Raw genomic sequence first — 26,157 nt, 5'->3', positions numbered from 1 at the left:
ACACAAAAGGGACTGATGACGAGGCAGGGAAGCTGCCATATATTTTATATGTTCTACAACTAAAACCTGTTTTAAACTAAATTGTTAGAAAGCGTAATTTGTTTTTCTTGCTGGCTAGCTGTTTGTTTTCTCAGAAATAACTTGAAACTGACAAAACAAATTGGCATCCATCATTATTTATTTTATATATCTACTTTGCTTTTGATTTTCAATTAAACTAAATATTTTAAAAAATAAAACAAATGAAAATGGCATATTTAAAAATGAAGAAACCCTTATTTATTTGCAGAACCTTTAGGAGGCAATAGGGCTGATTTAATAAATGCAAAACAGGCTGTTCACTTTGCAAGGGAGTTTTCCCTTTGCAAGGGAATTTTCCATTAGCTTAGTGAAAGAGGTGAAGCTCTACTGGCTTCCATCATCCAATCAGGGGCAAGGAGAAATCCTGTTTTTTTTAATCTAAAAGAAAAAAGATAAAATCCTATCTAGTAAGTGTATAATGGCAGCTAGCAAAGCAGGATGAATATATGGATATATGACTTGTAGCACCACTCCGATACAATTGTACAATCAATGAAACTAAAATAATATTAAAAGTGTAAAGACCACTTTAAACAATAATGTAGTCCTCATATAATAATAAACACATTGACTTCAATAGGTAAAATCGTAATGAATGCAGAGTCTCTTCTTGTGCAAAACAGTTAATAAAACAGATGATCTCGTATTTGTGTCCACCACCATCACAAACGATCACCACCATCACAAACGATCAACACCAAATTCCAAATTGGATCTCCCAATGTGTGCCCTGACACCAGAACCAAGTGAATGGAACAATCATTAGAATTACAGCTTTAAAGTGCCTCTCATATACTGTATTAAACAAGGGAAGCGTTCCATGGTGCAGTACTTTTTATTTAAGCCAATAAATCACATGCTAAAACGTATACTGAAAGACAGTCCATAAAACTCACATAGTGTGCCACTGTCCAGATCCAGAGACAGTGGCCTAACATCAGTGCGTAAGCTCCTCTTAATGTATTTCATCTGAAAAGGTTTTATTTTCTTTGCACATAATTGTGAATGTGCAAAGTAAATTTTCACTACATTCCCTAAACTAAAGGAAGATTCCCTTGCAATGTGAACAGAATTGTCTTTATTAAATCAACACCAATCACTGAAAACTATTGAGTTCTGTAGCTCTCTAAGAGACTACTGCACCTTCCCAACAGGTGGTTTGTCCCACTCTTCTTAAGCAAACTGCTTCAGCTATCTCAGGTTTGAAGACTGCCTTCTCCAGACTGCATGTTTCAGCTTATTTCCATAGATGTTCAATAGGGTACAGCTCAGGGTTTATAAAAGGCGACTTCAGAATTGTCCATTGTTTTATTTTTAGCCATTCTTGGGAGCTTTTAACTGTGTGTTTTGGTCATTAGCTGGCTGGAGGACCAATGACCTCAACTCATGCTGAGCTTTCTGACACTGGGCAGTATGTTTTGCTCCAGAATTCCTTGATAGTGTTGAAAATTGATTTTTCCCTTCATAGATTTGAGGCACACCATGCCAGATGCAGTAAAGCAGTTCCAAAATATAACCAAGCCTCTTCCATGTTTCAAAGTAGGTATGGTTTTTCTCATCTGTCCAAAGGACAGACAGTCTCCATAAGCATTGTGGCTTGTCTATATGCATTTTAGCAAATTCCTGTTCCAGGCCTCCCGAGTCTCCTTCCTTTGAGTTCATTGTTGCTTAAAAAGTGAAAAATGTGTGATGAGATGCTGATGTACCTCGTCTTTGGAATTCAGCTTGTATCTCTTTGGAACTTTTCCTGGGCTCTTTGTTTACTGTTTGCACTATCCTTTTGCTCAATGTAGAGTTGACTCTCCTCTTGTGACCACGTCCAGGGAGGTTGGCTACACTCCCATGGACCTTAAACTTCTTAATGATTTTTGTAACTGTAGTCACAGGAACATCAAGCTCCTTTACGTTTGATATGCAGGTCTATAATTTTGATTCTGTTCTTCAGACAACTATCTCCTTTGATTTTTCTAGTACATGTTTAGTGTGGTGCAAATAACTATACCAAACAGCAGAGTGACTTTTTTAATTTAAATAGGCTGACTGATAACAAGATTGAAACCAATTACAGAAAACAGCGATCTCTACGATTAGGCCCTTGTCCAGTGAAATGCGTTAAAGAGGGGTGTCTGATGGGTAGGATATTGAGCTGAAGCCAGTTCACAGATCCCTACTACTGTGGTTCACTTTGTGACATAAAACAGTTGAATTTGGATTACCACTATGATTTAATTATTTATCATTTTTCTAGGGGTACCAACAAATCTGTCCATTCCATTTTGGAATGTCTTTGTAGAATAAGCAATAATGTATTTATTTTCACACTTTCTTCACTCAACTCTGACATACCAAAGACATGCAGGTATGAAAGATATACGTGGCTTTTCCCTGTGACATCTACCAAGCAGTTTTCAGTTGGTGCAATCTCTTTCTGATTGTAGATGCATAAATTTGGACACCACTTGTTGCAAGAGTTACCTTCAGATCCCACAATTAAATCTTTTGGAGATCTCTATTAACATCAAAAGCTCAGCTCCTGGACAGGTTATCTGAAATTTACACCACTTGTAGATTATTTTCCGTACAGTGGAAGGATTTCTAATAATTGGCAGCACAGTGGCTAAATGGTTAGCACTTCCGCCTGGCAGTACTAGGGTCGTTGGTTTGAATCCCAGCCATGGCACCTCCTGCCTGGAGTTTGCATGTTCTCCCTGTGCCTGCGTGGATTTCCTCCGGGTCCTCCGGTTTCCTCCAACACTCCAAAGACATGCTGGTAGTTTAATTGGCTCCTGTTTAAATTGGCCCTAGTATGTGTATGTATGAATGTAAGTTAGGGACCTTAGATTGTACGTCCCTTGAGGGTTAAGGACTGATGTGAATGTACAATATATATGTAAAGCGCTTAGTAAATTGACAGCGCTATATAAGTACCTGAAATAAAATAATAATGTTTGTCAAGGGATTTAGAAAACTTACAGACACATAGGCATCTTCAAATTTCTTTCAGAGGGTCTTAGGGCTTGTTCTCATGTGGGGTTGGGGGGGCGCAAAACCAGGTGATTAAATGGCCGCTTACGACTGTACACATGCCACAGCCATGATGTTGTGCTTTGCAGCTGTTGCAAACATTAAGCAGCATGTCACGTTCAGTGGGTGGTGTCATCGATGAGCACAATTAATGCAGCTCTGGAATCATACGGTAACTGTATGCAGTGAATGAGATTGTGACACAGTAGTACAGCAATTGTAGGGTTACATCAGACGATGAGAAGATAACATATCACCTTCTCACCACCTGTAAAACACCTCTGAAGAGTAATCCAAACGTGGATCGATTTTCAGAAGAGCAGTAGTGCCTACCACACTTGTGAACAAGCCCTGCAGAGCACTTTTGATACTGACATGATGACACGACTCACAACAATAGCAAAGTAAACACCAGATTTGAGATATCAGAGCTTTAAATAAAAAACAGTATCCACCTGCACACTCCCTAAGGAGGTTCTGATAGTTGGCACCTAATCAGAAACACAGGATTTTGATTCCATAGATTTAAAGTGGTGGTAAATGTAGGAGTAGACATTTACTTTTCCATGTAACAAATCTGTATTTTGACTAATTTGGAATATGAGAATGTATAAAACATGTTGATTTTGTGTTTTAAAGGCGTACCTCAGTTTATGAATTTAATTTGTTCTGCGGGACGTTTCGTATTGCAAAAAAATTTGTAAATCGAAAACGCAATGTCCCATAGGAATGCATTGAAAACCAATTAATCCGTGCCAGGAGGTCAGAAAAAAAGTCTTTCATGTGTTCAAAACTCTTTATAAAGTGCACTTTAAAAAGGCATAAATACTGTACAGTGACATTGTGACGGGAGTCACTTTGGGTGGGGGGCCCATGGAACCCAGCTCACTTTGGAGAGGTGGGGAGACCCCTGTCCTAGCTCCCCATATCAGTCTTATGTGTAAATCACCCTGTGCCTGTTAGGGGCACAGGGTGATCTGTCCTAATATTGTGTGGGCTTTGTCTTAGACTGTGTAGACATGTTTAGGAGATAGGTGGGGTGGGGGTTGTTTAACCACTTGCCTACCAGGCACTTATACCCCCTTCCTTACCAGGCCAATTTTCAGCTTTCAGCGCTGCCGCACTTTGATTGACAATTGCGCGGTCATGCAACATTGTACCCATATGAAATTTTGATCATTTTTTTCTCACAAATAGAGCTTTCTTTTGGTGGTATTTAATTGCCACTTGGCGCTTTACTTTTTGCGCTATAAATTAAAAAAAGTGCAAAAAATTTGAAAAAAAAAAAAAGTTTATTTGTTTCTTTTATAAAATTTTTCAAACAGGTATTTTTTCTCCTTCACTGATTTGCGTTGATGAGGCGGCACTGATGGGCACTGATAGGCGGCACTGATGGGCACTGATAGGCAGCACTAAAGGGCACTGATAGGCAGTACTAATGAGGTGGCACGGATAGGCGGCACTGATAGACAGCACTAATTAGGGGTCACGGATAGGCGGCACTGATATGCAGCACTGATAGGCGGCACTGATAGGTGACACTGATGATGGGTACTGATAGACGGCACTGACTGGCATCACTTCTGGGCACTGACTGGCGGCACTGACTGGCACAACCCCTGGGCACTGACTGGTGGCACTGACTGGCAGCACTGCTGGGCTGCACTGGTGGGTGGCACTGGTGGGCAGCACTGGTGGGTGGGCACAGGTGGGTGGCACTGGTGGGCACAGGTGGGTGGCACTGGTGGGCACAGGTGGGTGGCACTGCTGGGCACATGTAGGTGGCACTGCTGGGCACAGGTAGGTGGCACTGCAGAGTGGCACAGGTGGGTGCACTGCTGGGCACAGGTGGGGGCACTGCTGGGCACAGGTGGGGGCACTGCTGGGAACGGGTGGGCGGGGCTAGTGGGCGCACTGCTGGGCGGAACTTGCGGGTGTCACTGCTGGGCACCGATCATCAGGGCACTGATCATCAGTGCCCTGATGATCGGTGCCGATCCCCGCTCTGACAACTGCCGGTTCTCGGCAGTACTTTCCTCACGATCTGACAGCGTGAGGAAAGTGCAGCCGAGAACCGGCACTTGCATTTCCCTGTGATCAGCGTGTCATTGGACACCCCTGATCACGTGGTAAAAGGCCGGTGGGATCGGCCTTTCACCACATCACGTGATCAGCTGTGTCCGTAGGACACAGTGATCACGGAGATCGCCGGGTGCGCGCCCCCTGGGGCGCGCAGGAGAGCGCGTTCTGGGAGGACGTCATATGACGTCCACTCAGAACTAGCCGGCCGTGGTGAAGCCGTCATTCGGCTATGCGCGGTCGGCAAGAAGTTAATGTCATGTGGCTGCATCCCATTGTTCTTTTGTTTGGCTTGGGAGCCAACTATTATGAGATGTACAGTGAAGGAAATAAGTATTTGCTCCCCTGCTGATTTTGAATGTTTGCCCACTCACAAAGAAATGATCAGTCTAAAAATCGAATGGTAGATGTATTGTAACACAGAGACAGAATAGCAGCAAAAAATTCAAAAGAAATGCATATATAACAAATGATGCACTGATTTGCATGTTCATGAGGGAAATAAGTATTTGATCCCCTATTATTCAGCAGGATTTCTGACTACCAGGTGTATTTCATACAGGTAACAAGCTGAGATTAGAATCAGTCTCTTAAAGGGAGTGCTGCTAATCTCATTTTGTTACCTGTATAAAAGACACCTGTCCACAGGAGCAATCAAACAATCAGATTCCAAACTCTTCACCATGGCAAAGACCAAAGAACTGTCCAAGGATGTCAGGGACAAGATTGTAGACCTACACAAGGCTGGACTGGGCTACCAAACTATCGCCAAGCAGCTTGGTGAGACGGTGACAACAGTTGGTTTAATCATTCGCAAATGGAAGGAACACAAAACAACTGTCAGTCTCCCTAGGTCTGTTGCACCATGCAAGATCTCACCTCGTGGAGTGTCAATGACCATGAGAACAGTGAGGAATCATCCAAGAACTACACGTGAGGATCTTGTCAATGATCTCCAGGCAGCTGGGACCACAGTCACCAAGAAAACAATTGGTAACTCGCTACACTGACAATGATTGAAATCCTTCAGTGCCCGCAAGGTCCTTCTGCGCAAGAAAGCACATTTCCAGGCCTGTCTGAAGTTCGCCACTGAACATCTGAATGATGCAGAGGAGGACTGGTTGAAAGTGTTGTGGTCAGATGAGACCATAATCAAGCTCTTTGGCATCAACTCAACTCACTGTGTTTGTGTGCGATGGGGAAACAGCTCTCATTGTTTGAACACTGTTTGTTGTGTAAATTATTGTGTGGAGTAAATTGATGTTTTGACTGACATTCTGCGGTTTAGCCACAAGATGTCACTGTTTTTCTAACACAGGCTCAGACTGCATAGATATTTGTACATTCATAAGAGGTGGAGTTTTTCACACGGAGTAGAGGAAACAGGAAGAGGAGACAGGAGCCATGTTCTGGAGAATGGTGAATGAGGGGGCCGTCTGAGCTGAGAATCCCTCTGTCGCCAGAGCTGCAGCTGGGTGAAGCTGATGAGATTGCTGCCAGGAAGCTGATGAGAGCAGAGGAAAAGCACAGCATACACTGCAATATCGCAGGCCTGTTGGAGAGACATTTGTTCTATTCAGAGTCACCAGCGGATGCAAAGCAGACCTGGGTCGGTAAGATCATGCACGCACCTCATTTCAGTGTTGGCGCCTATAGACTGAGACCAGGCCTATAGTTAGTTAGGATCTCTGTTTGTGTCAGGCCACAAGTGTTATTACTGATCATTGGAAGGACTCCACAACTTAAAGTGACATTTCACATTGGAGAGCTGATAAAATCCTACAAACTCAAGCCAGACTGGCGTTTTGCTCAGAAGGAATACTCAGGCACGTACTACAGGACCAGTTATGGGAGAGGGAATACTGAAGATTTGTGTAAGATTGTAAGCTGTTGTGCTGCACCGCATGCTAGCCCATACCGTACACCCATACACTGATTCCTGCTCTTCTAGGGTAATAACAGGTAAGGTGTGGCAGCTTATTTGTGCCCGCCAGTAGGTAAAGTACTTCACTTTCTACCTTCGCCCATCGAAGGGCACCATGCTGTGCAGCACAAGGGTCTTAGCCTTTGTGGTTGTGTTTATTTGCCACATCTAAGTAAAATTCTGTTGTGGCAAAAGCTGGTGTTGAGGTTGCTTTCCTCGTTCGTGACTTCACTGTATCCTGGGGAGCCCACCCCGGTACACGGCTTACATTTGGAGGAGGAGGAATGCTGCCTATGACTCCAAGAACACCATCCCAACTGTCAAACATGGTGGTAGAAACATTCTGCTTTGGGGGTGTTTTTCTGCCAAGAGGACAGGACAACTGCATCAAAGAGACGATGGATAGGGCAATGTACCATCAACTCTTGGGTGAGAACCTTCTTCCCTCAGACAGGGCATTGAAAATGGGTCGTGGATAGGTGTTCCAGCATGACAATGACCCAAAACACACGGCCAAGGCAACAAAGGAGTAGCTCAAGAAGAAGCACATTAAGGTCCTGGAGTGGCCTAGCCAGTCTCCAGACCTTAATCTGATTGAAAATCTGTGGAGGGAGCTGAAAGTTTGAGTTGCCAAACGTCATCCACCAAACCTTAATGACTTTGAGAGGATCTGCCAAGAGGAGTGGGCCAAAATCCCTCCTGGTGGCCAACTACAGGAATTGTCTGACCTCTGTGATTGCCAACAAGGGATTTGCCACCAAGTACTAAGTCATGTTTTGTGAAGGGGATCAAATACTTATTTCCCTCATGAACATGCAAATCAGTGCATAATTTGTTAGACATGCATTTCTTTTGAATTTTGTGTTGCTATTCTGTCTCTCAGTGTTACAATACACCTACCATTCGATTTTTAGACTGATCATTTCTTTGTGAGTGGGCAAACATTCAAAATCAGCAGGGGATCAAATACTTATTTCCTTCACTGTATGTGTTTATTTGTATTAGCTTAGTGAGGGGGATGGGGAGGGTCTCCAGCAGCCCTCCCTCCTGATGGGACTGTCTGCTGGTGTGAAGTTTGAATACCTGTGTGTCTGGTTACTAAATGTCGATTGCCCCGCCCTGTGTCATTATGCAGGGAGGGGGGGATTGTCCCCTGAGTGTATATATCTTGTATCTGTGTTCAAATAAAGAGTTCCATGTTCAGACAGACTGGTGTCGTCTAGTCTTGTATGGTTGACTGTGGTGTCTGTTGTTGGTGTTCGGACGGGGAAGCGGTATTCTATCGGAAGTACTCAAGCGCAGTCTGGGTCGGTTAAGTTACAGACAGGATTAAAAATTAAATTCGTAAATGCATTGAAAACCAATAAATCCGTTCCAGAGGTCAGAAAAAACTATTATCTGTTCAAAACTCTTTATAAAGTGCACTTTAAAGGCATAGTACTGTACAGGGACATGATTAAAAGAAATTTGTAAATGCATTGAAAACCAATTAATCCATTCATATTGCGAAAAAAATTTGTAAACTAAGCCATTATTTTCGATGGATTTTCATTCGTAAACCAAAAATTACGTTAACCGAGGCGTTCGTAAACCGAGATATACCTGTATTTGGTGAAGTATATCACCTTTATTTGTAGGCACTGTTTAAATGAAGAGCTAATGCCTGTTTAAATATGTTTTCCATGGATGAATATACAACTCTAATTTCAAAAAGTTGGAATGCTTTGTAAAATATACATAAACACCGAATGCAATGATTTGTAAATCTCATAAACCCATATTTTATTCACAATGGAAAATAGAAAACATACCAAATGTTTAAATGAGAAAATGTACCATTTTAGAAATAAAATAAAGTAAATTTTGAAAGTGATGGCAGCAACAGGTCTCAAAAAAGTTGGGACAGGGCCATGTTTACCATGGTGTAGCATCCCCTCTTCTTTTAACAACACTCTGCTATCATCTGGGAACTGAGGAGAATAGTTGCTGGAGTTTTGGGAGAGGAACATTGTTCTTGCCAGACATAGGATTCTAACTGATTGACCTGGGTCTTCTTTGTCATATGTTTTTTCACTTTTAAGATGTGCCAAATATTTTTAGCTGGTGAAAGGTCTGGACTGCAGGTAGGCTAGTTAAGCACCTGGACTCTTCTACTACAAACCCATGCTTTTGTCATAGATGTAGTATGCAGTTTAGCATTGTCGTGATGAAACATGCAAAGTATTCCCTGAAAAAGACATTGTCTGGATGGGAGCATATGCTGCCTTTCTTGATGTGCAGGCTGATCATTCCATATGCATTAATGCACCCTGATACCATCAGAGATGCAGGCTTTTCAATTGAGCGCAGATAACAAGCTGGAAGGTCTCCTGTTTAGTTCAGAGGATGTATTGCCCATGGTTGCTATAAAGAATGTAAAATTTTGTTTCATCTGAACACAGAACAGTTTTCCACTTTGCAACAGAACATTTTAAATGAGCTTTGGCCCAGAGAAGATGTAGGCGTTTCTGGATCATGTTCAGACATGGCTTCTTCTTTGCATGATAGAGCTATTAAAATCAGTCTGTATAAGCAGTAAAGCATGCTTGTTATACTCACTGTGGAACCTAAGGGGTTAATCCTCTGCATTGTGTAAAAATGCTGTTTGATCCTGACATCTCTGACCCTCCCCTTCTTCCAGTGTCTCCCTCTTATCTCCTGATTAGACATTTGGTGTGGAGACACTCTGCACATGCTCAGTTTGGTGTGTATTGCTAGAGGTTTTTTTTTTTTGTTCTTGGGAGAATGCATGTGATCAGCACAGGGCCAATCAGCACTGCCCAGAGGGGTCAGGGGTTCTACATCCTTCTAGAGAAATACTCCTCCTACAAAAACTTTATCCAGTGCTCTGCTGAACACTGATAGAAGTCACAAGACTGCTATATACTGCTGATGAGAAACAGGTATTTATCAGTTTATATTTACTAAAATAATTGCGTTTCCATGTTCCGTGTAATGTGGAAGACGAGATATAGTGAATGCAGGGTCCTGGGTTTAGTTACACTTTAATTTGCATTTTTTGGATGGCAAGTGAACAGTGTTTACAAACAGTGGTTTATGGAAGTATTCCTAAGCCCATGTAGTGATGTTCATCACAGAATCATTCCTATTTTTAATGCTGTGCCGTCTGAGGGCCCGAAGATCACAGGCATCCAATGATGAGATTTGGCCTGGTCTTTTGTGCACAGAGATTTCTCCAGATTCTCTCCATCATTTGATGGTATTATGTACTTTGGATGACAATATATTTATAAGTATTAGCAATTTTATGTTGAGGAACATTATTCTGAAATTGTTCGACAATTTTTGGATGCAGCTTTTCACAGACTGGTGAACCTCTGCCCATCTTTTCTAAGTCACTCTGACCATCTAAGATTCTCTTTTTATACCCAATCTTGTTAATGACTTGTTGCCAAATGTTCTTCCAGCTCTTCCTTGTTAGTACCACTTTGCCAGCTTTTTGTTGCTCTGTCTCAACTTTTTTTGAGATGTGTTGCTGCCCTCAGTTTCAAAATGACCTTATTTTTTTTAAATTACACATTTTCTCATTTTAAACACTTCAATACTGGGTATTTTCATCCCCTTACTGCCAAGGCCAACTTTCAGTTTTCAGCACTGTCACACTTTGAATGACGATTGCGCAGTCATGCAACACTGTACCCATATGACATTTTTATCACCTTCTTTTAGATAGATAGGGCTTTCTTTTTATGGTATTTAAAATCACCACTTTTTTTTCATTTTGTGCAAAGCAAATTTAAAAAAGATTTAATTTGTAAAATAAAAACACTTTTGGCAAGAAGCAATTTTTCTTCTTCGTTGATGGGCACTAATGAGGCTGCACTGATGAGGCGGCATTGATGTGCACCGATGAGCTGCACTAATGGGCACTGATGGCGTTGCACTGATAATCAGTGCTCTGATTCAGTATAAACAAAGTGCTGACAGCCTTGCTAGGGTATTGGTTGTCTCTTCCTGACACAGACAGTCTGTTTACATGTGATCAGCTATGATTGGACACAGCTGATCACATGGTAGAGTCTCTGTGATTGACCTTTACTGCGATCAGCTGAGTCCAAAAGGACACAGCACTCACAGAGCACACCCGATGCAAGCCCTGGGGGGGGCAAGAGGTGCATTCTGGGGGATGTCTATAGACACCCTCCCAAAAGAAGAGAAATGCACTCTGTCTTTCGTTTATAGTGCGTTATTAAAGAGGTTCATGATGGAATATGTTTTCTATTTTCCATTGTGAATAAAATATGGGTTTATGAGATTTTCAAATCATAGCATTCTGTTTTTATGTAGCTTTCATGCAGGGTCCCAACTTTTTCAAAATTGGGGTTGTAGTTCCTTACATAAAAATGAAAGTGCAAATCCAAAAAAAACATGGCCATTTTCCTCTTTAACAGGCTGCTGTGATAAAACCAATCTGTTTTGTTTTCAATCCGTCCATGCAGAGTGGCAGAGAAAGAAGCTGCAAAGTACAATCACTGTACATCACTGCTAGGTCGGAAACACCGCTTAAGTACAACGTATTTAAATAGTAGTTTTAGCTTCATATACAGTATACACTATACATCAAATATACAGAAAAACACTTTTAAAAGACTATAGGCTTCAGTTAGGCATTTCTATAAATACAGTATGTGTGAACCAAAACTCTTCATCACTGACAGGATAGTTTGCCTCTTCTATTTGGAATAAAGGATAGAAGTAAATGAAATGAAAATGCATTTGACTGGCTGCATGCTGCTGAGAATGGATGTTTTGGATGTTCTTCTTTTCCAGATCCTAGAATGCTATAAAAGCTGCAGGAGTGAATACCATCATTTTCAGTTTGAATGCCATAACATGTCAGGCATCTCATCTCTTAATTATATTTCCTGCGTCTGTATAAGAGGTAACATGAGCCGTTTTATGTGTTTTCCCACTCAGCTGTTCTTTGTGTTAACATATGGCAGTGCCAGAGAGCTTGTGCTGGTCATCTCCACTCACTTTTATGTGGAGCCGATTTGGTTTCATTAGGCTTGTCCTGCTCTGTATGGTTTTATTGCTAAACCTTTCTTTTTCTAAATACGTTTCTAAAGCAAGGGGACATTCCATGCTCAAGAATAAATATTCAAACTTTATATGTCTTTTAAACTGTAGGTGAACATAAAAAGTAGGGTGTACCTTTATAGCTTAAAGTGAAGGATAAAATGAACTCTTAAAAATGAAAACACATTAGGGACTCTGACCAAAAAAAGAAATAAAACTCATGAAAAAAAAAAACACAACACCTCTGCATTTATTGAAAAATAAATAAATTATATCTCTATATCCCCCAGTGCTGGTCAACTGATCTGTGCCACGGTCAGACATTTATAATAAGGGCTGTGTTGAGTTAATGCCCCCCCCTCTAGTGACATTGTGTTTAGTGGCACCCAGAGAGAGGAGGATCCCACCAAGAGATGGGGATTGTGGGACATGTAGTCCGGATGTGAGAGATTTGCTAGGAACCGATGCTGCTGGGAACTACAGGTTCCAGCCGGCTGGAGGAGGAGGAGAGGTGAATGCTGGGAGAGGGTATATAAGCCGGACTATGGAAAATGCTCTTCCTCTTGGGACTATGGGCTGAAGCTGCAAGCTGTGGGGAGTTGAGAAGGCTGTGCTGTCCAGACAGAATGGGAGTCTTTAGCGTGTGAGCTATAGACTGTCCACCAGAGCACCCATCCGCAGACGTGACTGAGCTGAGAAGTGAGCATCTTCACGGTCTCATCTACAGTGGAATCTCAGTGTCACAAATCGTTAGGCTGAGCACCCCACACTGGTTGCAGATTCTGCAGGTGCTACCCTGGATCCCTTGAGCTGCAGTATCATCAGGATTGGTGATTTACCTTTTTCTTCTCTTTTTTCCCCTCCTTCCTCTTTTCAGGTTAAAGTCCAAATGAATACTCACTCTCCTCCAACTACGGAAAAAACAACATATCGGAATCAGCCTCTTCTTTTCTTCTGAACACCCTCGGGTGACCCACTCCTTTACTTGTTGCTTTACCCAGGACCCAACATGTAGCTTCTTAATACGTCTTGACATCTACTTCTCATTTATAAGTAAGCTGTGTCAATTAAGATGTCAGAAAGCAGGTGTCATTACTCAGTAGGGTCGCTGGTCTCTTTGATTGTAAGGGGGGTCACCATCCGTGGGGGGCTGACTGACTTCTAATGGTTTTCTCTGCAGTCTCCACTCCTCCACTCTGCACAGAGTGCTCCCCACCAGAGCTGGATCTTTCATTGTTCCTGAGCCTAGCACTGGTCTCCTCTCCGGTGGTCAGCATGCAGTGGCTACCAGGATGCACCCCTTTGATCCTGTGGATGCACCCGGCGTCCTCCTCTCCGATCGTCTCATCCAGCCAAGCAGAGCCACAGCCAGCCTCAAACCATTGCTTTCTCCTCCCCAGTCAGCAGTCTGCACATCCAGAGCCTACACAGGAGGCTGACAAAAGGCAGGTGGGAGGAGATCAAAGAGCTCTCCAAAGTCCAGTTGGAGGCATCATGAGCTCCCACACCTAGCATCTGCCCGGCATCATGTCCCGGACCCTCCCTTTTACTTAGTTCGGGATATTTCCCTTGACTTCCTGTCCCACAGCCAAAACAGGAAGTGAGAGGAAATCTCTCCAAAGTGAGGGAATCACTGGGGGTCACCAGAATTAGTGTCCCAACTGGAAAATTTCCTGTCTGTTCTTGTTTTGTTGACAGCTAAAAATGTGAGATTTTCTTTCATTTTCAATCTTGATGATAACGGTAAACAGAAAAATAGAGAGGGTGGATCTCTGTAACAGTGGCATAAACAATATAACCTGACAGGTGCTCTAATCCCTCTCCATTCTATACAAAATGAAAAAGTTTTGCCTTTATTTATACTTTGGTGGTCACAAAGAGCATTGTAGAAAACTGTAGAGTAAAACAGCAGAAAAAAAACTCTTAGGGCTCGTTCACACTTGGCTGTTTTACCAACGCTTGCCAAATGCCCCTATAGTGTTTGGCAAGCGTTGGTCCGGTGTTTGCGGAGCGTTTAACGCTCGGCAAATGCTCCGCAAACGCCGCATGCACAGTTTAGCAGAGGTTGCCAAGCGTTAAAAACGCCCTCAAACGCCTACAATGCAGCTTGAATGGTGTTACCGCTCCACAAACGCCCCGCAACAGCACCGCAAACGCCAGCCGGGCGTTTGCGGGGTGGCACCATAGACTAGAATAGGAGGCTTCAATGCCTCCTGACTCGACCAGAGGCGTCCGTTTTTCCGTGATGCAAACGCTCCCGTTAGAACAGCACCATGTGCTGTAATGTGCAGAATTGGCAGAGGTGTTTGGGATGCGGTAAAAACGCTTCCCAAATGCCTCTCTGCTGCCTGCACACAATGCTAGTGTAAACGTAGCCTTAATAAATAACCTTCTTAAAACCTTTTCCCTCTATAACAGATTCACATCAAATGAATAGTGTTGATTGGCCAGGACAAGCCTTTGTTCAATCAACAAGGTAATATGGTATTTACTGCTTATAAATTAGTATTACAATTCTCAACTTATCTCCGCTTTATCAGGTCAGATGACTAGAATGTCACATGGAAAACATCAACCCACTCAATCATAACCCTGAACACCTGAACTCAAAACAGATCTTGGTCTCCAAAAGCAATCCTAATGTAGGCAGAGTGCCTATTGAGTTCTGTGGTGTTCTATTCATCTCATTTTATGGCTGCAATCTCAAACTACAACTCCCAGGAGTCTCAGCACTCTGCATAGAAGTCTATGGGCTTGCTTGGCTTTAGCTCTCCCCCTGCTGGCCAGAGGAGAATGGTGAAGCAAAATATCAATATCTCAGTAGAGGGAGAGAAGAATAAAGGGCAATGTCTCCATTTCCATATTGCTGTAGCTTAAAGGAAAATTCCCTGACATTTATATATAAAGTTTTCAGTTTCATAGTTACATAGGATGAAAAATTACATAGGTCCATTTAGTACAACCAAGAGAAAAAAAAAAAAAAACTATAAATGGTATTCTACTTACACAGGGGCAACTCCAATGATTTTTGGTAAGGCTGTGTCAATTCTGGAAGTATAAGTGTTGGAGCCAAGTCAAGATCCTAAAAACCAAGGCATGATACAAGTCAACATACTATATTGTTAAAGGAGTATAAGAAGTAAGAATAATACAGACTGTAGTCACTTTTGGCATACTGAGGAAAAAAAGCCGTGGCACCAGTGGATGGTATATTTGCAAATATTTAGTGAACATAGGGGATGATCTAAAGAGGCATGGTTAAAATAACATGAGTATATTCATTTTGTACATTGCACATATTATTCCATGTTCTGATCCAAATGCTGGTAAATGCAATGACGTACCCCCTCCAGTCACTGCCAATGGTATGGACACTTGCCGATTTGGCACCATCAATAGGCAGCTTTTACTTCTACTGCATTTTACTTCTAAGTGCAGTAGGTAGGATGTGTTTGCAGTCTTTTGAAGTGTAGGAAGACAACGACTTACCTAGACCATGACTCTCTGCTGGGAAAGAGAAACTGCACTGAGCAGTAGAGTGACAGGCAAGGAGTGTCTAGTTAGGGGCTGTACTAGCCAAAGAAAAATTGGAGGGGGTAACAGGACAAGATACAAACATGTAAGACCAAAGACAGGCTGCTATGGCACCATGCACAGACATACAAACATCAGGACAACAGATAGAGTCTCTTTAATGTTTCAAAAACTGTCACCTTGCCCATGCAGGGCAATGTGATATTGTCTCTATAAAAGCCACTCCCTCGACTTGTGAGTTATACTCACCTTACCAATGCTCCTTCACAGCAGCTGGCTCTGCTATAGCTTGTACCAAAATCCAGGGTGTCAGCTGGTAACGGATAAAAGGGTAAAATGGTTTTACCTCCCCTGGATTGTGACAGTACTTGATCCTAGATATTGGAGTGGATGCCTTTTTTGTTTTGCTTGCTAGATGGGCAGCACAGTGGCTAAATGGTTAGCAATTCTATCTGGCAGTACTAGAGTCGTTGGTTTGAATCCCAACCATGGCACCACCTGCCTGGAGTTTGCATGTTCTCCCTGTGCCTACGTGGGTGTTCTACGGGTGCTCCGATTTCCTCCCACACTCCAAAGACATGCTGGTAGGTGAATTGGATCCTGTCTAAATTGGCCCTAATATGTGTATGTATGAATGTAAGTTAGGGACCTTAGATTGTACGCCCCTTGAGGGTTAGGGACCGATGTGAATGTACAATAAATATGTAAAGTGCTGCGTAAATTGGCAGCGCTATATAAGTACCTAAAATAAATAAATGTAGCATTAGGACAAACTGGAGGTCTTCAGCTGCCATTGTGCTGTGCTGGGTTTCTGATGTGTATTTGCACCTTTAACTACTTTTATACCTTTTATAAATGACAGCTGGCAGAATTAAAATTTTACAAACACACCTGGTTGCTGTTATTTTTTGTTGCAGGAGCTAGGAAAGCATTGTACCAGGGATCAGCAGATCGTTGGTGCCCTGAAGGTCTCCTGCAGACCTATGAGTGTATCTGCTTGCCTGTACATCCCATAAGAGCAAGCCAATACACTGACTGGAAGAATCAATCAACTACCACAATGCTCACAGCGCAGTGGTAGTTCATTGAGAACTACAAGCCGACAGCCGCTAAGGCTGTCAGGACTTGTAGGTTTCTCACTCACAGAGGATTGTGAATGAGTGACGCGGCCAGGCGCGCGAAGCCCTGCACGATCATGTTTTTTCATTTTGACAGCTAACGGGAGGAGAATATCCCCCGCTAGCTGTCAAAGCAGGGACCAATGCTTTCATAGCATGCTATATGTTACACCCTGAACACCCTGGGCGTAACATGTTACAAAAGGTGACTTTTTTTTTTAACCACGTCAAATCCAGACACTTTCACCCCGTCCTGTCCAGGCCAATTTTCAGCTTTCAGTGCTATCACACTTTGAATGACAATTGCACGGTCATGCAACACTGTACCTATATGAATTTTTCAGCATTTTTTTTTGAGACAGATAAAACTTTATTTTGGTGGTATTTATTCACCACTGGGATTTTTATTTTTTTGCTATATAAATGAAAAAGTCCAAATATTTTGAAAAAAAGTATTTTACTTATAAAATTTTGCAAATAAATAATCTTTCTTCATAAATCTTGGCAAAATGTATTCAGCTATCATTTTAGTAAAAAAAAAAATAAAATAAAAAAATAACCCAAAATTAGTTTATAACCAAAAATTATAAATTTTTTTAAAAATTTTTGTACTTACTGTCACCTTAGCAGTACAGTGTCACCATAGTGACACTGTACTACTTGTGGGGGTGAAGAAGATTTTTTTTTACACTGATTGCTTTTATACCCATAAAGGCTGTAAAAGCAATAATTTCTCCTTCTCTCTGGCTGCATTCCTGCAGCCATTGAGAAATACTGTGAGAGCTGTGATTGGTCACAGCTTGTCACATGGTACAAGGCTGTTGTGAATAGCCTTGTAGCATGTGACCTCTGTGATCATTCACAGATTTCACTAGTGGTAAGCAATGATGTCAGATGTTGCAATGTTGCTTACTGCTATTCATGTGGTCACTAATTGGCCAATCAGTGATCACATGATCGGGACCTCACACAGAGGTCCCATACAGCAATCGGTGTTCCGCTAATTCCGGAGGACAGGCAGGGAAGGGGGAGGACATTTATAAACGGCCACCCGCTCCTGCACTGCTCCCATCCAGCCATTTATGTACATGGGTCAGAGGGGAAGTGGTTAAAGTAACAGTAATAGCCATCTTCTAGATAGACTGAATAATGGGGAGGATGGGAGATGGAGAGAAAGTAACTCTACCTAGCCTTGTAAATTGGCTTTACTAGTACCACACCCCTAAGAAACATAATTAAGAAAACCCTAATCAAAAAAGCTAATGGAGCGTTAAACCATAACATTTTAAATATAGTAAACACGTATAGGCAATAGATAAAATTGAACACCTTTTATTAGGTTAAAAAACCACCTACTGGACTACACAGAAGGCATGAGGGTTTGAGGTTTTTCCTCCCCCACTTTTGACAAGACTTCCTTTGCCCACTTTTGGAAAGCAATCTGTGCCCGACTATCTGATGATTGCAAGTATCTGGCCAATACGTGTTTGTTTGAATGAATGATGACTGTCTTCCGCAAGTCTTCAAATATATTTGGACTTTTGCTTAATTGAGGATTACTTCTTATGGCTGTTGGAGGGCTCTCCTTATTCATCCAGATACTACTGATCTAGATCTAGTAGGAGCTATCCAGGAGTCTGTTGGTATCATCAGCTGGGTTTTAGGTTTTGTTTTGTTCCCTGAAGAAGTGGGTTGCATCCCAAGAAACGCGTTGGAATTTACAAGCAAAACACCTCTCATGGTCTCAAGTAGATATCAATCAATTACTTGTTTTTCAACACCTATGACATTGTCCAATTAGGTGTTTTTTCAATACCATTTATGTCTCCACTGTTAACCATGCATTTTTATTTACCATCTCCATAGTTTCTTTGTCCCTATGTAGTGGCTGCAGTTCATTGTGACTGACACCCGAATGCCCCAGTGTCTAGGACATCAGCCACAACCTTTTTCTTTGTTGATCGTAATTTTATGTTTTTTCATGTATATGCCTATCAGTTTTTCCACCCCTAGGTGGTTTTTTAACCTATTAAAAAGGTGTTCCATTTTATCTATTGCCTATACATGTTTACTAGATTTCCAATGTTATGGTGTGGCACCTTTAAAGCGCCATTAGCTTTTTTGGTTAGGGTTCTCTTAATCATCTTCTAGATAGACAAGGGATTGCCAAACAAATAGCATGGGGGTTGGGCCCAGCCTTGGGAAACATGCACCCAAATAAAAAAAAAATGAAATAAGAAAAAGCTGTATGTTTTATTATGTTCAAGTAATACTGATTCTTAAATGACAGTGTCTGTGTTCAAACTAATCTGCTGATGCACTTGTAGTCTATGAGGAAAGTTGCAGTGTCTGCATCACTTTAGATGTGACTAACGTTGTGTATTTTTTTTTTTTTTTGCAGGGGGTACATAAAATGTAATTAAAAATGGCCACCTGCCCAAGTCTATAACTGGCTTATGAAGCAAGGACACAAACAGGCATGACATAGTGAATTAAAGGAAAAGAACAATGTTCTTGGACAACTTGCCAGCCAGCTTGCTAACAACCAAATTAACCTGTCTAACAGTATGCGTTTATAACAGGGGTTTAGTTAGAACCAGGGGCGGACTGACAACTTATGGGGCCCCTGGGCAATAGGGGATCATGGGGCCCCTGTGTCCTTGCCCAAACTCAAAAAAACCTATGAAAAAGGTACCAGGGGCATCTCATGGGGCCCCCTACTGACCCCGGGCAGTGCCCAAGTTTCCAAATGGTCAGTCCGCCCCTGGTTAGCACACATTTGCAAATACATACGTAAGCCACAGAGCCACGTCACAGCACCCCAATAATCTGTGGTCCTAACTTTACAATTTGAGAGTCCCCATAGTAGAGGCATATGCATTTAATGGATAGATCAAGGGCAGGTGAACCTGAGGGAGCCCACCCCTCTTAAAGGCAAAGGAGTGCACAGGACCCCAGCATGTAGCACAATGGCAGCCAGGGTCCTAGTGCACCCACGTACCAAAACTCCAACATGCAAATAAAAATGGCCACCTGCCCAAGTCTATAACTGGCTCTCAAATTGTAGAGTTAGGACCACAGATTATCAGGGTGCCGTGTCGTGGCTCTGTGGCTTATGTATGTATTTGCAAATGTGTGCTAACTAAACCCCTGTTATAAACGCATACTGTTAGACAGGTTAATTTGGTTGTTAGCAAGTTGGCTGGCAAGTTGTCCAAGAACATTGTTCTCTTCCTTTTATTCACGGTACATAAAATGTAACTTGTATTGTATCTTAAAGCTGACTTATGGGAAAATCAGTGAACCAATCACACCAGCAGGAAATGACATTTCTGGGAGGCGTTCCATACATCATCTGTATATAAGACACCTCCAGGTAGCCATATTGCTTTTCATTTTGCAGAAAATTACAGTACTACAGATTGAAAAGGAAAGGTCATTTTTCATAACATTACAACAGTTGCTAAATTCACTCTATCTGGTCTCCCACAGTGTACAGAACATGGAAGTGCAATTATTTTAGTAAATATAAACTGCTAAATACCTTTTTTAATCAGCAGTTAGAGCAGTCTTGTGACTTCTATCAGTGTCCAGCATAGCAAATGTTAAAGCTTGTAGGAGGAGTTTTAATTTTGCTGTAGAAGGATGCAGAACCCCTGACCTTTGTCTGGACAATGCTAATCGGCCCTGTGCTAATCACATGCACTCTCCCAAGAAAAAAAAAAAAACCTCTATAGCAATACATACCAAACTGAGCATGTGCAGAGTGACTCCACACAATATGTCTTATCAGGAGATAAGAGGGGGACACTGGAAAAAGGGGAAAATCAGAGAAGTCAGGATCAAACAGCCTTTTTACACAATGAAGAGGATTAACCCCTTAGTTTCCACAGTGAGTATAACAAGCATGCTTTACTGTATATACAGATTGATTTTACTGTTGTGGGTTTAGTAACACTTTGAATCAAAGCATGGCTTGTGTAGCAATTGTATATGCTATATTATTTTTTTTATTATTTGCTATATTTTTCACCAAAAAAATGAGTTACCTTTTAAATTTAAAATAGATAATATGAACGCACATAATATTAAAGCTTCTATGGAGATGGAAAGAGGAAGCAGGGCTAATCATTACAATAGATCACTCCATTTCCAGAAGTATTGGAATCTATTAAAATGTCAAGAAGAAATGTAATAAGCAGATAAATACATTCTCATTAATACAAAATTGCACCTCTAAACACCAGGGTATGGTCCTCCTCAAATCCCAATCATACTGTCAGAGAAAGATCCCATAGCATTTTAAATATGTCAGATGCAACGTGTCACATGGACAGGACTAGGTTTTCAACTTTTTATTCTTGATGGATTGATCTAATCCTCTAACAATATCTACCAGAAATGTCAATGAACACTCCTATGGGAACATAAAGGCGTTGAGAAGAGGACTGCCACAGGGCCTCAAAACACTAGACACTGGATTGGATCAATTTGAGAATATATTATTTAAAGCTTTCCAGGCCCCTGCCCTGTAATTCTCTATAACCCTTAGACGTCTGGAAAGGAATGTATAGACAAAACCTCTGCTTCATGCAGCACTACTACAGATCATAGGACCTTTCTAAGTGGCAGTTGCCAGCCCTTTAGGTGTAAATCAAGAACAGGTAAGAGGAGAGCTATCAGTGTAGTCAGTGCACTGCTAGGGACCTGCATCATTATTGGAGGCTTTAAGGGAAGGAAGGGGAGAAGAGGCAGCAATGCAGGGAATTAACATTCATTTTCCACCTAACCACTACTTTGTTTCTTTCAGTATCTCAGAGCTTTTGGGCCCATTTACACTTGTCTATTTTGGTGCATTAGGGTGATGCGCATATTAGCACTTTAGACTTGCGAACCAGCAACATTCCTGTACATCACTGGACTTTGAGTGGTTATACCAGGATGTTGCCTGCAGCTGCAGGCATCACCCCATTATTCTTTTTTCAGCCAGCAGTTGGCTTTCTTGAAAAAGCAATCCAGAGGAGCCTGAACATGGCGGCTGTGGGGAGCGAGTGGCTCTAGCTTGCTGCTAGCTCCCGCTTCCCGACCTCCCCAGTGACCCATTGTAGAAACCGTCTCACCGGAGTCTGGAGGGCCGTGGAGCTGGGCCCGGAGAGCCGGAGATGGCCGTGGGACGGAGGCTGCAGAGACGCGCCGGTTCCCCCGGCGCTTCGTAAAGAGAGAGAGATCCAAGCGGCTGGGAAGTGAGGTGATGTGGAGGAAACACGTGACCAGCCGCGGAGGATCTCTGGGGGGAAAGAGAAGACCGGCCGGCGTCCTGATGTGACAGGGAGCTGCCGCTCCGCTGTTACCGGCTTTTTTTTCTTTTTTGTGGCTCGCTACCCCCGGCTTACTGCAGACTACTACCCTCGGCCGGCTGATTGATCCTGGACCAGGGAGACCCGGGAATACCAGGAGAACCACCCTGTGTCCCTGGGGCGAAATTCAGATGGAAAAAGTGAAGCACAGTGTCGGAGATCCAGAGGAATCCCCCCCAGGACTGAGCTGAGCTGCTGTGAAGGATCCCCACTCAAGCCTGGAGCCGCTGTCGGGGTGAGTGAGAGCTGATGGGGGCTTATGGCGTAGTAGATCCCTAAGTGACATTAGGGACAAAGGGGCCAAGGAGGTGAGGGGAGGATTCCCTGGGTCTAGAAGAGAACAAGAGAAGAGCCCTAGGCGCTTCAGGAGAACAAAAAATAAGGAAAAAATAACAAGTATATCAGGTCCACAAATCACAAAGGAGCGGTATAATCCCATCCAGAGAATATAGAAGAGAAAAGACATATAGAGGATATGAAGAATAAAGGTCCCAAGGGAGCAGGGCTCAAAGGGTCTCAAACAGGCACGATAAGGAAGTTTACATCACATGGACATATTACGCCAGAAAGGGCCCAAGGCGCAAGCGCAAAAGGGGAAATGGACACAGGAAATAGTCCTAGATTATCACTGGATATGAATAGCTCCTGTAACCAACAAATAGCGGATGGCTTGGGGAAACAAGATCTTGATGGTGAACTACAAGTACCAAATAAGGAGATGATAGAAATGTTTCAAAGTCTGGAGAAAACGATAAAACATGAAATGACAGCTATTCGAAACGATTTAGGGCATTTGCTATTGAGAATGGAAGAAACAGAGGAGAAAGTTAAAACCCAGGCCCAAACCATAGATAATCTAAGGAAAAAAAACAGCCCATCTAGAGAAAACTCAGAAAAAACTGCTCTATAGGATGGAAGTGCAAGAAAATAAAGAAAGAAGGAGTAACCTTAGAGTACGAGGAATTCCAGAGTCTGTAAAAGGGGGAACACTATATGAATTAGTAAATAAAATTTTAAACTCCATAAGAGACAGACCTGAAACAGACGGGATTAAACTAGATGGAGTGTTCAGAACAGGAAAGTTCCAACAAGCTACTGAGAAAGAAAGACCGAGAGATATAATTGTTCAGTTCCAAAAATTTGGGGTCAAGGATGAGATATGGAAGAAGATCAAAGGAAGATCATTAATTAAATATGGAGACTTGACTATCCAAATTTATGCGGATTTAACATCAGAGACTCTATGGAGGAGGAGATCCCTGAGACCCCTGTTGGAGCAAATGAGAAAGCAGAATGTGCAGTATAGATGGGGTAATTCAGCATCTTTAATTGGGTGGAAAAATGAGGTTACAGCTTATCTGAGATCCCCGGAAGATCTGAGAGACTTTTGTGATAGACTGGACTTGCAAAGATTGGAGATAGCTGGCTGGGAAGAAAAAGAAGAAGAAAAGGAAGCTACGGTTGACACAAGAAAAGAGGACTGGCAGCGGGTGGGGGGGAGGAGGAGGGAGGTCTTGGGGTTGGTGAGAGAAGGGAGGGTGACTTAGGGAAAAAATATGTTTTTCCTTTTTTTTTTTTCTCTTACTCTCCCATCCCCCCTACCCCACCCCTGTCAATGTGGAAGTCCTTAAGGAAGCTCTGGTTAAGGGGGTGGAGTAAAGGTTATTCTCGAGCCCAGTTGATAGAGAAAGGGGATCTGGGGAGGCCGGAGAAGGGGTAACCGTCCATGGGCGGAGCTTACGCCCAAAAATTTTAAATCAATTGTGGAACCGTATCCACAAATGATTTGTAGGCAGATTACAAGCCTACAAATGGGTAGGGGAAAAAAGAGAAAGGGGGGGTGGAGGCGGGTGAGGGGGGTTGGGTGGGAGAGAGCGGGGGGAGGGGAGGTTGGGTTAATATTCTGCAAGATAGAAGGATCTAAGAGGAGGAGGCGAGTTAGAGGAGAGATAGACAGAACAAAGTAGGATGGAAGAAATACAGTTTATAACATATAATGTGAACGGGTTGAACTCCCCTGGGAAAAGATTTAAGTTGTTTAAAGAGTTACATCATAGGGCAACATCAGTGGTATTTTTACAAGAAACACATTTTGAGATAGAGTCAAATGTAAAATTAAAATCTAAATATTTTCCAACATGGTATTACGCTGACTCTCCAATTAAAAGAGCAAAAGGGGTGGCAATAGGGTTGGCAAAGAACATGAGATTTGAGTTGGAGGATAGAAAGACCGATCCGGAGGGGAGGTTCTTGTTCTTGAAAGGCAAATTACAGGGAATCGAGTGCACGTTAGCCAATATATATTGCCCCAACAAAAAGCCGGAGATCTATTTGAAGGGTCTGCTGAAAAAATTGATAGACTTTAAAAAAGGGCGTTTGATAGTAGCAGGAGATTTAAATCTCTGTATGGATCCACAAAAGATACAACCTCCCCTGTGCAGAGAGAAGGTGGTAGGTCTCTGAGAGCTTTGAAAAAAGCGATCCACGAGTACCAACTTGTGGACACCTGGAGAATTATGTATATGAAAGACAGAGACTATACCTTCTTCTCCAATGCACATGAGATATATTCGAGACTGGACTATATCCTAATAGATCACCAACTTATAGAACTGTTGGTTAAAATAGAAATAGAGATGAGTACATTCTCGGACCATGCCCCTGTCATTATGAAAATGGAATGGGGGAGACGGTGGACGGGAGGCCTAGGATGGAGACTAAATGAGGCCCTTCTCTTGGACAAAGATATAGCTCAGAAGATTGGGGAAGAGATTGAGGTATATTTTAAGGAGAATGAGACAGATGAAGTATCGACAGCTACAGTATGGGAAAGTCACAAGGCATATATAAGAGGAATCCTGATTGCGATGGGAGCAAGGAAGAAAAGAGAAAGAAGAGAGAGGGTCAGTGGGCTCCTAAAAGAAATCATGGACTTGGAGCAGATACAAAAGAAGAAAATAACAAGAGATACAAAACAGAAGTTAATGAATAAAAAAGATGAGCTAGAGAGATTGATGGAAGAGGAAAGGAGAAGAGTATATAATAAGGTATTAAGTGAAAGATATAGATGGGGAGATAGACCAGAAAAATACTTAATGAGAGCTCTGAATAAAAAGAAAAATAGAAATTACATAGAAAAGATAAAAAACCCTAACGGGGAGTTGGTTTACTCAACTAAGGAGATTATTAAAGTCTTTATGGAATACTATAGAAAGTTGTATAATATTAGACCCCAAAGCTCGTCAAAAGAAACTGGAGAGGATATTAAAGAAAAAAGGAAGAACTATTTAAAAAACGCAGGATTACCAAAGTTAAGTGAGGTACAACTGAATGCCCTAGATGCGGAAATTTCCCAAGATGAAATAAAAACAGCACTAAGAAGTACGGGGGGTGGAAAAAGCCCAGGACCAGGTGGGTACACAGTTAATTACTATAAAAAATATAGTGAAATATTGTTACCTAAGTTAAAGAAGTATATGAACGATTTGGGAGGAGGGATGGAGGGTAGAAGAGAATCTCTTCAGGCCCATGTTGTACTCATTCATAAGGAAGGAAAAGACCCCTCTCAGTGTTCCAGCTATAGACCAATTTCATTATTGAACACCGATACTAAGTTGTACGCAAAGGTCCTAGCAAATAGGCTGAAAGATCTAATGCCAGAATGGATCCATGGAGACCAGGTGGGTTTTGTCCCAGGGAGAGAGGGTAGGGACAACGGGTTGAGAACTCTGATGCTAATCCAGAAAAGTAGAAAAGGGAAAGCCCCGGTGGTGCCGTTGTCGATTGATGCCGAGAAGGCATTCGATAGAGTGAACTGGGGCTTCATGATGGACAACCTAGAAGTATTGGGGATTGGAGAGAGAATGTGTGAGTGGATAGGTAAACTATACAGGGAACCCACCGCAATTATTACGGTAAATGGAGAGAGATCGGAATCCATAGGGATGACCAATGGAACAAG

The 26,157-nt window shown here is 42.3% G+C and overlaps 1 long non-coding RNA gene across 1 annotated transcript in view; it reads right to left on the bottom strand.

The window, feature by feature from the left end:
* LOC149458466 (uncharacterized) overlaps nucleotides 1-26,157 on the bottom strand; it is a 61,617-nt gene that overhangs the window by 17,022 nt on the left and 18,438 nt on the right. Inside the window, exon 2 of the long non-coding RNA XR_016313438.1 lies at nucleotides 15,194-15,269. This is a non-coding gene — a long non-coding RNA (uncharacterized LOC149458466). The remainder of the gene's footprint in view (nucleotides 1-15,193; nucleotides 15,270-26,157) is intronic.

This window comes from Staurois parvus, unplaced genomic scaffold (genome assembly GCF_062004578.1).
Source record: "Staurois parvus isolate SC_StPar_1 unplaced genomic scaffold, SC_StPar_1.0 ptg000287l, whole genome shotgun sequence".
NCBI lineage: Eukaryota > Metazoa > Chordata > Amphibia > Anura > Ranidae > Staurois > Staurois parvus.
The sequence above is the reverse complement of the archived record's forward strand: the minus strand, read 5'-3'. Positions and strand labels throughout refer to the sequence as shown.